At 41.4% G+C, this 12,125-nt stretch overlaps 1 long non-coding RNA gene across 2 annotated transcripts; it reads right to left on the minus strand.

Moving 5' to 3' along the window:
* Window positions 1-1,219: 1,219 nt before the first annotated feature.
* Window positions 1,220-3,612, minus strand: LOC110502599 (uncharacterized). 2 transcript variants are annotated; one of them, XR_002470355.3, is made up of 3 exons: window positions 3,508-3,612; window positions 3,201-3,299; window positions 1,220-2,708 (listed from the first exon to the last, which is right to left on the minus strand). It is a non-coding gene; the product is annotated as an uncharacterized LOC110502599 (long non-coding RNA). The 2 variants fall into 2 exon arrangements; XR_016491004.1 differs by having other exon boundaries at window positions 1,264-2,708; window positions 3,456-3,526.
* Between the last annotated feature and the right edge of the window lie 8,513 nt (window positions 3,613-12,125).

The raw sequence follows: 12,125 nt of genomic DNA on the forward strand, positions 1-12,125 counted from the left end.
CGGATGTACCGATCCTGTGCAGGTGTTGTTACACGTGGTCTGGCACTGCGAGGACAATCAGCTGTCCGTCCTGTCTCCCTGTAGCGGTGTCTTAGGTGTCTCACAGTACAGACATGGCAATTTATTTCCCTGGCCACATCTCCAGTCCTCAAGCCTCCTTGCAGCATGCCTAAGGCACGTTCACTCAGATGAGCAGGGACCCTGGGCATCTTTCTTTTGGTGAAGAAACATGACATTTACATAAGTATTCAGACCCTTTAATCTGTACTTTGTTGAAGCACCTTAGGCAGCGATTACAGCCTCAAGTCTTCTTGTAAATAAGGTATTTCTGTTTTTTTATTTTCAATACATTTGCAAAAATGTATAAAAAACTATTTTTGTTTGTCATTATGGGGTATTGTGTGTAGATTGAGGATTTTTTAAAATGTAATCCATTTTAGAATTAGGCTGTAACGTAAACAAAATGTGGAAAAAGTATAGGACTGAATACTTTCCAACTGCTCTGTATTTAAGTGGAAATAGATATATTATAAAAGGATCAGCATGTTTACAACTTTTTTCTGTCAATTACTTCCCCTCACTGCAGCCCCAACAAAAAGCTAACGTAAGCATCCCACATGACATAACATTCAAAGGGGATCTTTGTAAAGGTTTTCCTCAGAAGTCTCACGTGATAGACCCAATGTGTGGAGTGGGAACTATCACACAAGAGCCAGGTTGATTGAGAGAGTAGAGAGGAAACATTCAGAACACACCTGGCCAAGAGAAGGACGTGAAAACAAGATGTTTGGGCCTTTTGATGTTAGCACAGAACACAACCAAACATCAAGAGAGGAATATATTCAGAGAGAGAAAGATGAGACGAAACACATAAACTCCTTCCATGCCCTGTGGTAGGTACCTTGATGTCAGACAAAGGCCAGGCTATAGTGGATCTCAGCTCAGTAGTCTTCATAGTCTTCATATAGCTCCAGTTGGCTAAAGGAAGCCTGGAGAGCTAGATGAAACCATACACTATTAGAAATACTCAACTAGAAGAGATTAACAAAACCATAAACATTAAATATGGTTGACGACACAGAGGGCATCAGAACACGTTCTGATGATGTCACCAACCTGAGGAGAGGACCCAGTGGTCATCGCATATTGTACATATTACCTCAACTACCATGTACCCTCCGTACCCCTGCACCTTGACTCCTTGTATATAGCCTTGTTATTTTATAGTGTTACTATTTCCTTTTTTATTTAAAAAAACAACAATTCTTACTCTGCATTGCATTCTGCGCATGTGACAAATACATTTTGATTTGATATTCCTGGAAAATGTGGGTAGGTGCAACATAACACAATAAATGACAAGGGTTTGAGTGAGAGGACTCCAAGTTGCCACAGACACCTCTCCAATGTGTAATTCAGTCATTTCAATGCACTTTTATGACTCAAAGAAGAGTCTTCAACTATAACGTGCTTTTTTGAGCTCGCCAAGCTGTGCCGTTGAGGAACTAGAGAGAAAGCTACTTGTAGTAGTTGTTTTGTTTGGAATGCAACCCTGCATCACACAATTACTATTGTTGTTTACGCATCACAAACATATAAATCACAATCTGGGTCAGATGGGCATCATTTGAAACCTTGTTATATTATCAACATGACTAGCTAAGTTATATGTATATATATATATAAACTTACAGTGTTAGGCTTTCACAAGGCAATTCAAAGAAACAAATTGTAATTTGTGCACAAAGAAAAAAGTAATGAGTGCATACAGGTGCGTGTTCTGCAGCAAAGTTTCTTCACAATAGATAAACAATTCAGATCAGAACAACCCAGGGTATGACACCATCTCATCTTGTAACTGTACATCAAACATAGTGATCATAAACGTTGACACTGAGTTTTATGATATGGAAATGTGAAATGCACATTTAGACTCCCTCACGGGTGTTTGGGTTGCTTGTATGACATCAAAGCGGTATGTATTATAATTCTCAACGTATCATCTCTCTAAATACATCGAGTCCCCTGAATTTACAGCATTTCCCTCACTCAAGACAAAAAAAAGTTGCAAAAGTTGCCCAGTTAGCAGGAGGGATGGGGCAACTTTTTGTCGCATGAGGTGCTCAAGGTAAGACTAGTTGTCAGTCAAAACCCATACAGTGCTGTGAAGCGTAGAGCCTAAACTCTGTCATTTATAGCATGCTACTGTACAGCTCACTCTGAATAACACTGTTTTGCGTACATATTCTTATTCATTCCTTTACACGTGTGTGTATAAGGTAGGTGTTGTGAAATTGTTAGGTTAGATTAGATGTTAGGTTAGATATTACTGCATGGTCGGAACTAGAGGCACAAGCATTTCGCTACACTCGCATTAACATCTGCTAACCATGTGTATGTGACAAATAACATTTGATTTGGGATGTCTTTCTAACACCGCTGCCTTCTATAATGTAATACAGTTCCCACTTCTAGTCTTCTATTGATGACATGTGATCCCTGCTCAGTCCAAACCATCGGCTGTTTCCATCTAGTGTCTGCTTCTGTGTTCCATTTGGTCAACAGAACTCTCTTTCTCCTTCTCTTCCTCCCTGGTAGGACCACCCTTCTCATCATCAGCGCCCTCTGCAGGCGCCTCCATGACAGCACAGCTCTGGTCCAGTCACTCCCATCACCCATAAGCCTTAACTGGAACTAGATGAGAGTGACTGAAAAAGAAATACTGTGAAAGACAGTAAAAAGTCCAAAACATATAATTGCAGCTTCCTCCTTTCAATCAGAAAGTATACATATCCCTCCATTGGGTAGGCCTATATGTATGGGCAGAGAGGCGAGTGTTGCTTTAGAAGTAGAAACAGCCTCTGCAGTTTCAGCTCCCTCACTTGCTTTATTCCAACGGAGGTGGTAAAGAACACTTGTCCAGTGATGTGATCCACCTGAGCAACATTATTAATTTAAGTGTAAGATAAGAATAACTCAATCACTTGTTAAGAAGAGAATATGAATCCCGAGCAAGGATTAACAATTGGCTTTATTACAAGTAGCCTACGCAAAACCGATGTGCAGTCGTTGCCCAACTTTTGCCGACTGCTTCGATGAGGACCATTTTACAGAAAAGAAAGCTATTTACTTTATTGGCTCGTGTTTCATAGATTACTTGCACATTATTACAGGCTAGTCTAATATTGTAGCCTACTCACCGGTGCTTGACTACTGTCTAGCTCCTAACATCTTGTTTGGCTGCAAATTTGGTCCCCACCTCTTGAATCAGGAAAGACTCCAAGCGCTTCCGGGCGGTACTGTAGAGCATACAACTGACAAGTTGAGTCTTTCATACTGACGAATTTAGAAATGCTAAGCTGTGAAAGCTATAAAAGTACAACTCAAAGCAACTCAATGCCAGTACACTTTTCATGGCAGGTTAGGAGAGCATTTTAGCTAACCCTTTTCCTAACCTGCTGTGTAAATTATCTTAACCTGCTACGGAAAAGGTACTTCTGGTCGTACCTGTACTCCCTTTACTCAGAACCGACAGCATCTCTTCTTCTTTGATGAGGTTTAACGGAGGTTTGCATCCAATAAATGTTGCATTACCGCCACCTACCAGACTGAAGTATAACTCCCTTATACTTTGCTTGAAAAAAAACCAAACAAATATCCTACTATCTAACACTACCCTACTATATTTAGTCCTCCCCCAGGTCATCAACCTGAAAGGATGGCTTGATTACCAACAACAACGAGACGGCCTACAGGGAGGAGGTGAAGGCCCTCGGAGTAGGGTGTCAGGAAAATAACCTCTCACTCAACATCAACAAAACAAAGGAGATGATCGTGGACTTCAGGAAACAGCAGAGGGAGCATCCCCATTGACGGTAGAGCAGTGGAGAAGGGGGAAAATTTTAAGTTCCTTGGCGTACACATCACGGACAAACTGAAATGGTCCACAAACACAGACAGTGTGGTGAAGAAGGCGCAACAGCGCCTCTTCAACCTCAGGAGGCTGAAGAAATTTGGCTTGTCACCTAAAACATGCAAACTTTTACAAATGCACAATCGAGAGCATCCTGTCGGGCTGTATCCCCGCCTGGTACGACAACTGCTCCACCCACAACCGTAAGGCTCTCCAGAGGGTAGTGCGGTCTGCACAAACTACCTGCCCTCCAGGACACCTAGAGCACCTGATGTCACAGGAAGGCCAAAGAGATCATCAAGGACAACAACCACCCGAGCCACTGCCTGTTCACCCCGCTATCATCCAGAAGGTGAGGTCAGTACAAGTGCATCAAAGCTGGGACAGAGACTGAAAAATAGCTTCTATCTCAAGACCATCACTGTTAAACTGCCATCAATAACATAGAGTGTCTGCTGCCAACATACAGACTCAAATCTCTGGCCACTTTAATACATTTCATAAATTGATTTAATAAAGGTATCACTAGTCCCTGTAAATAACACCAGACCGCACGGCCATCACTCATCCATATATTCTTATTCATCCATTTCCATTTGTGTGTATAAGGTAGCTGTTGTACATCTGTTAGATTACTTGTTAGATGTTACTGCACTTTCGGAACTAGAAGCACAAGCATTTCGCTACACTCACATTAACACCTGCTAACCATGTGTATGTGACCAATAACATTTGATTTGACCCCCACTTAACACACCCTGTAACTCTTCTGATGTCAAGTCTCTCATACCCAAATACCTCTCTGCAGTTGCCACCACAACCTCAATTTTATGCGATTTACGTTCGATCCCTGCAGTACAGTTGATAACCATTGCTATTAATGCTAAAAATCCAATCTTACTGAATCAAATATCACTTGTTTGGGTTATCCCTCTGTTCCCGGTACAGATCTACTACTCACACCACTCCTCTCAGGATCCCTCCACCTTGACCCATATTCCACTACTTTCTTCACTGCCTCAGCATATGACAACTTCTGCACTACTTTAACCCTGGAAATCTCAACCTGCCTCTCGCACGGGACATTTCTGATCGACAGCACCTCCATGGGCTACCAAGTTGTTTTGTTTACAGGGGAACACAAGGGGAAGCAGCTTGGTGCTGGTTATTTAAAATATGACCAGCAGAGGTCGCTCGCGCGCTACAAAAGAGCCTCAACAACAACTGAGAATTGGGTTAAAAGTGAAAAAAAAGGATATAGCGCATACATTTATTTGTGTCATCCTTTAAAAATAAAAAATGTTATCGAGTTGCTCATGCTTGACATAGATGGCTTTCAAATAAAATGCCGTCATTGTAAATAATAATTTGTTCTTAACTGACTTGCCTAGTTAAATAAAGGTTACATTTAAAATGTAAAAATCAATACTAAATTGGATGTACTGCAAATAAGTTTCCATTCAGGCTCTGGCATTGAAAGCCGTGATTAATTGGGGGGAACTTTCTCTTCATCTTTTCAACTCTTTTCATCATTAATCTTGCTTTGTGTGTTCCACTGACATTCTGAAGAGATATTTGCATATTAATGCTTTGTCATCTCTCTGACATTTAATTTAAATATGCAGGCCTACTTCCATACTTCTGACCTGTGCATTAGTTTGAATGAGCACAATTAGATTGAAAGACCCCTCAAAAAGTGTTGCTTCGTAGAATCGAAGGATCCTTGTTGCTATAAAATCCCTCAACACTGACAGGAAGAGCAACCCTGTAATTTATGGGCTAATGACATTGTAACATTGTATAACGTTATTGTAAGATGAACATTTGACAGAATGAGTTACAGTTCAACCAAAGTGATTCACTGAGGAATAGCCCTATTTTTTCCTTAAAAATGTCTGACCAAGGCCCCTCTTCCTGGTAGAGAGTAGTTGACTTGAACTTGTATCTTTCTGGGCCCTGTAAATAATATATAACAATAATAATAATAATAAAAATGCCCTTTAGCAGACGCTTTTATCCATGGTGACTTTCAGTCATGCACGCATACATTTGACCTATGGGTGGCCCCAGCGGAAATCGAACCCAAGCTACATGCTGTACCTATTGAGCCACGCAGGACCACCATGTGACAATGGGTTGTCATAGTTATCATATTGTTGTCATCGAAGGGAAACCATTTTTGGAGACAGAATCACTGGAGCAAACAACATCTAATTTCAATTCAGACAAAACTCTAATGCTCATGTCATGAAGTCATGTTCTATTTGAACAACATCTTTGAATTTGAAATCTAGGCTGACATCTCTGCATGTTTTTACTCCCAGTTCTTTCTCTTTCTATTTAAATTGCAGACTTCATCAGTGCATAATATTGGATGTATCCATGTAGAAACGAAACATTAATACTCTTACATAAGCTGCCATTTGAAATAATTAGCTTCATTCTCATGGTCAAATGCTACATTGTTTAAATGGCAGACCATCCTTAGAACGGTATGATCTATTGAGATGCATTGTGTTTTTATTCTCTATGTCCCATAAAGCAAAGAAGGGACTGGAAAGTACTGAATATTAACTGGGAGAGTCGCCATAAGGAAACAACAGTGCAAGTATACAACTTCATCACCACAGCCAATTACTGCATGTTAGTTGGAAAATATTTATGCACCGTTACGGGAAAATGAAGTCTGAGTGAGATGTTTTCACCATCTTGACATCGTTTGACTGATTAATTCATCCGAAAATTTGATGACCAGTTAGTAATCTCTATGGCGCCTGTATTGTATGCCTAACTGGGCACCAAGGGGCCATATACACCAATTCATTTTCTGTTTGCTCTGAGCCTTATTCTCCAACTTAATTCGTTGGGCCAGTAACAAAAAGGTTGCTGGATCGAATCCCTGAGCTGACAAGGTTCTGCCCCTGAGCAAGGCATTTAACTCACTCTTCCCCGGGTGTTGAAGACATGTATGTTGATTAAGGCAGCCCCCCCGCACCTCTCTGATTATGGTTAAATGTGGAAGACACATTTCAGTTGAAGGCATGGTGGTGGCAGCAACATGCTCTTGGGGTTGTTTTTCAGCGGCAGGGACTCGGAGACTAGTCAGGATCGAGGGAAAGATGAACGGAGCAAAGTACAGAGGGATCCTTGATGAAAACCTGCTCCAGAGTGCTTCAGACCTCAGACTGGGGCGAAGGTTCACCTTTCAACAGGACAACAACCCGAAGTGCACATCCAAGCCAATGCAGGACTGGCTTCGGGACAAGTCTATGAAAATGTCCATGAGTGGCACAGCCAGAGCCTGGATTTGAACCCAATTGAACATCTAAAAGCATAACATTCTCCAGATCAGTGACTGATATAAAATACTTGACTTAATCTATATTTCTTAGATGACAAAAGCAGGACTGGACAAGCTTCTTTACATGCAGCTCGAGGCTTAGGTCAGGGTCAAAGAAGACACCAAGCTTTCTGGCCGTAGGCTTGACATTGGTGGACAAATGACAAAGGTTATTTCCAATCTGGGTTCAGCAAGGTGGGGGCCAAATAAAACAATCTCTGATTTCTTATCATTGAGATTTCTTAAAATTAACATTTCACATGTAACATTTGATGTCAGCAAGACAGTTGTGAAGGGCACACGTAGCTACGCTAGCTTGGTCACTGTGTCTGATTGGTAAATAAAGCTGCATGTCATCCGTACAGCAGTGAAACTGAATGTTATGCTTGTGGATTATGTCACCAAGTGGAAGCATGTACAGGGGAAAAAAGGATGGGGCCCAGAATTGACCCTTAAAGGGCACCATAGTGAATAGGTTCTGGGGATGATACTGAACCACCTATGCTCACTGAGAAATGTCTGCCACATAGATATGACCTGAACCAGTCGAGGACAATGCCAGAGATTCCCACCTACCTCTCCAGACAGTCAACAAGGATGTTATGGTCGATAGTATCAAACGTGGCACTGAGATCCAAAATAACTAGAATATAGTATTCACCGGCATCGGCAGCCAACAGAAGAAGGTCATTACTGACTTTCAATAAAGCAGATTCCGTGCTGTGAAGTGAGTATAAGCCTGACTGGAATTGTTTTAATAAGTTGTTGATAATCAAATTAGCCACTAATAGCTTGAAAACAATTTTTCTAAAATCTTGTATGAAAAAGGAAGTTTATAATTACTCAGCGAGGAGGGTTCTAGATTGGGCTTTTTAAGGAGAGGTTGGACCAGAGCCGTTTAAAAATAGTCTGGAAAGGAGCCAGAGGTCAGAGAGATATTTACAACCAATCTTAGTGTCTATCTCTTCTCTACTAACCTTGTTCTAACCTATCCTTCACAAGCTGTTGTTCAGCCTCAGAGACAAGACCCATAGCTCAGTCTCTCTCTCTCTCTTTTTCCCTCTTTCTCTCTCGCTTTAGATATACTGATTCTCAAGATGTCAACAAAGCAGTGTTTCACACATTAAATAACATACCCAGGGTTTGAAGAACAGAGGTCAGATGTGCTTGTAGAATCTGTGTGCTTATGGACAATTCCTATTTCCTTTAGAAAGGGGATGGGAGTGGTCTGAAGCCAGTTCTGATCCACTATAGTGTACTTTTACTCATGCTTGAGTAAAAGTAAAGATACCTTAATAGAAAATGAATCAAGTAAAAGTCACCCAGTAAAATGAGATGCCGAAATTTTGCAACCCCTATTACTAGCCTGTTCAACCTCTCTTTCATATCATCTGAGATTCCCATAGATTGGAAAGCTGCTACGGTCATCCCCCTCTTCAAAGGGGGAGGCAATCTGGACCCAAACTGCTACGTACCTATATCTATTCTACCCTGCCTTTCTAAGGTCTTCGAAAACCAAGTTAACAAACAGATTACCGACCATTTCGAATCACACCATACCTTCTCTGCTATGGAATCTGGTTTCAGAGCTGGTCATCGGTGCACTTCAGCCACACTCAAGGTCCTAAACGATATCATAACCGCCATCGATAAGAGACATTACTGTGCAGCCGTATTCATCAACCTGGCTAAGGCTTTCGACTCCGTCAATCACAACATTCTTATTGGCAGACTCAACAGCCTTGGTTTCTCAAATGACTGCCTTGCCTGATTCACCAACTACTTCTCTGATAGAGTTCAGTGTGTCAAATTGGATGGCCTGTTGTCCGGACCTCTGGCAGTCTCTATGGGGGTGCCACAGGGTTCAATTCTCGGGCCGACTCTCTTGTCTGTATACATCAATGATGTCGCTCTTGCTGCTGGTGATTCTTTGATCCATCTCTACGCAGACGACACCATTCTGTATACCTCTGGCCCTTCTTTGGACACTGTTAACTAACCTCCAGACGAGCTTCAATGCCATACAACTCTCCTTCCGTGGCCTCCAACTGCTCTTAAATGCAAGTAAAACTAAATGCATGATCTTCAAACGATCGCTGCCCGCACCTGCCTGCCCATCCAGCATCACTACTCGGGACGGTTCTGACTTAGAATATGTACCTAGGTATCTGGTTAGACTGTAAACTCTCCTTCCAGACTCACATTAAACATCTCCAATCCAAATTAAATCTAGAATTTACTTCCTATTTCGCAACAAAGCATCCTTTACTCATGCTGCCAAACATACCCTCGTAAAACTGACCATCCTACCGATCCTTGACTTCAGCGATGTCATTTATAAAGTAGCCTCCAACACTCTACTTGACAAATTGGATGCAGTCTATCACAGTGCCATCCATTTTGTCACCAAAGCCCCATATACTATCCACCACTTCGACCTGAATGCTCTCGTTGGCTGGCCCTTGCTTCATACTCGTCGCCAAACCCACTGGCTCCAGGTCATCTACAAGTCTCTGCTAGGTAAAGCCCTGCCTTATCACAGCTCACTGGTCACCATAGCAGCAACCACCTGTAGCAGGCGCTCCAGCAGGTATATCTCACTGGTCACCCCCAAAGCCAATTCTTCCTTTGGCCGCCTCTCCTTCCAGTTCTCTGCTGCCAATGACTGGAACGAACTGCAAAAATCACTGAAGCTGGAGACTCTTACCTCCCTCACTAGCTTTAAGCACCAGCTGTCAGAGCAGCTCACAGATCACTGCACCTGTACATAGCTCATCTGTAAATTAGCCCATCCAATCTACCTCATCCCCATACTCTATTTATTTATGTATCTTGCTCCTTTGCACCCCAGTATCTCTACTTGCACACTCATCTTCTGCACATCTACCATTCCAGTGTTTAATTGCTATATTGTAATTATTTCGCCACCATGGCCTATTTATTGCCTTTACCTCTCTTATCCTACCTCATTTGCACATGCTGTATATAGAATTTTCTACTGTATTATTGATTGAATGTTTGTTTATTCCATGTGTAACTGTGTTGTTGTATGTGTCGAATTGCTACGCTTTATCTTGGCCAGGTCGCAATTGCAACTGAGAACTTGTTCCCAACTAGCCTACTTGGTTAAATAAAGGTGAAATAAAAATAAATAAAAATACTACTTGAGTAAAAGTCTAAAATATTTGGTTTTAAAAATACTTAAGTATCAAAAGTAAATGTAATTGCTAAAATGTACTTAAGTATCAAAAGTATAAATCATTTCAAATTCTTTATATTAAGCAAACCAGACGGCACATTTTTAAAATATTTTTTTATTGACGGATAGCCAGGTGCACACTTCATCACTCAGACATAATTTACAAACAAATCGTTTGTGTTTAGTGAGTCCGCCAGATCAGAGGCAGTGGGATGACCAGGGATGTTCTCTTGATAAGTGTGTGAATTGGACAATTTTCCTGTCAAAATGTAACGAGTACTTTTTGGTGACAGGGAAATTGTATGGAGTAAAAAGTATATTATTTTATTTCAGAATGCAGTGAAGTAAAAATATGCCAAAAATATAAATAGTAAAGTACAGATACCGCAAAAAATACTTAAGTAGCACTTCAAAGTATTTTTACTTAAGTACTTTACACCACTGGTAAAAACATAGCTCATTTATCTTCCTTTCTTTACTGACCATTCATTGGATAAAAAATAAAATAATACTATAACTGACAAATGTGTGATTTTTATGGGCAAGATTAGTGCTGTCAGTTTTGTTCTTTAATAGGGCGGCAGACTACTTTGTTCTTTAGTTTAATGGCAAATGTCATTAAATGTTAAACATCTCTTCAACTGTCAAGCAGTACAGTATATCTGCAAAACAACTTGTATATTGACTAAGTGCGTGATTTACATTCAAAGCGTAATCAGTCGAAATGTCAGTGAAGGTGTGAGTGTACCCAGAGTCTGGCTAATGACTGAGCACATTCAATGTGAAAGTGAGTGACTCAGTGAGTGAATTAGAGGGTTTGAGCCCATTTCCATGCTCTGCTTCCTGCTAAGCTGCTCTTCTGTTTAAAGCTTGTACTACGCCGCCTCTCCACTTCACATGGAAATGAGACCTTTCACTTTGGCGTAGGACCCGTGAGAGAGAAATAGAAGACAGCGAAGACGTGACAGCGATACACAATACCAGAGGAATCTGGGATGGTAGTGGGTGCAGAGAGACCAGATACGATGAACCATGTGCGGCTGTTCATGTTTGCAGCCCTGGTAATTGTAATGTATGTCACTATTGTCACCCAGAGTGATAGTATCATTGCTGCTTCTAAGATCTCTGCCCTCTAGTCTGGTGTCTACCCTTTTGACGCTCTGGTCTTTCTCTGGCCTTTGCCATTCAAATTGCTATCATTATCACCAGTACTATGACAGGCACTGCTATCCCTCAAGCGTCATCATCTTCATGCAGTGTCGCAGTATCACTGTTGTTGTACATCCAGTGTTGTCAAACTATTTCATTAAAAAAATATTTTGTTGTTGTAGCTTAGACCCTATTTCACATCATTTCAGTTTTTAGTGTTGTGCACGCCATCGGTAGAGACACATGGTCTTGAATACAGGGTGGGTGTCATTTAAATCATAGAAATATAATCCATAGAATTTAGCTGGTACACCATTGAAATGTAAGGTGAACTGAAATGTTTTCTTCTAGGGCCTCCCGAGTGGCGCAGCGGTCTAAGGCATTGCATTGGAGCGCTTCAGGCGTTACTACAGACCCGGGTTTGATCACAGGCTGTGACACAACCGGCTGTGACCGGGAGTCCCATAGGGGTGCGCACAATTGTCCCAGCGTCATCAAGGTTCAAATCAAATCAAATGTATTTA

Source organism: Oncorhynchus mykiss, chromosome 23 (assembly GCF_057628025.1).
Source record: "Oncorhynchus mykiss isolate SJ-2025 chromosome 23, ASM5762802v1, whole genome shotgun sequence".
NCBI lineage: Eukaryota > Metazoa > Chordata > Actinopteri > Salmoniformes > Salmonidae > Oncorhynchus > Oncorhynchus mykiss.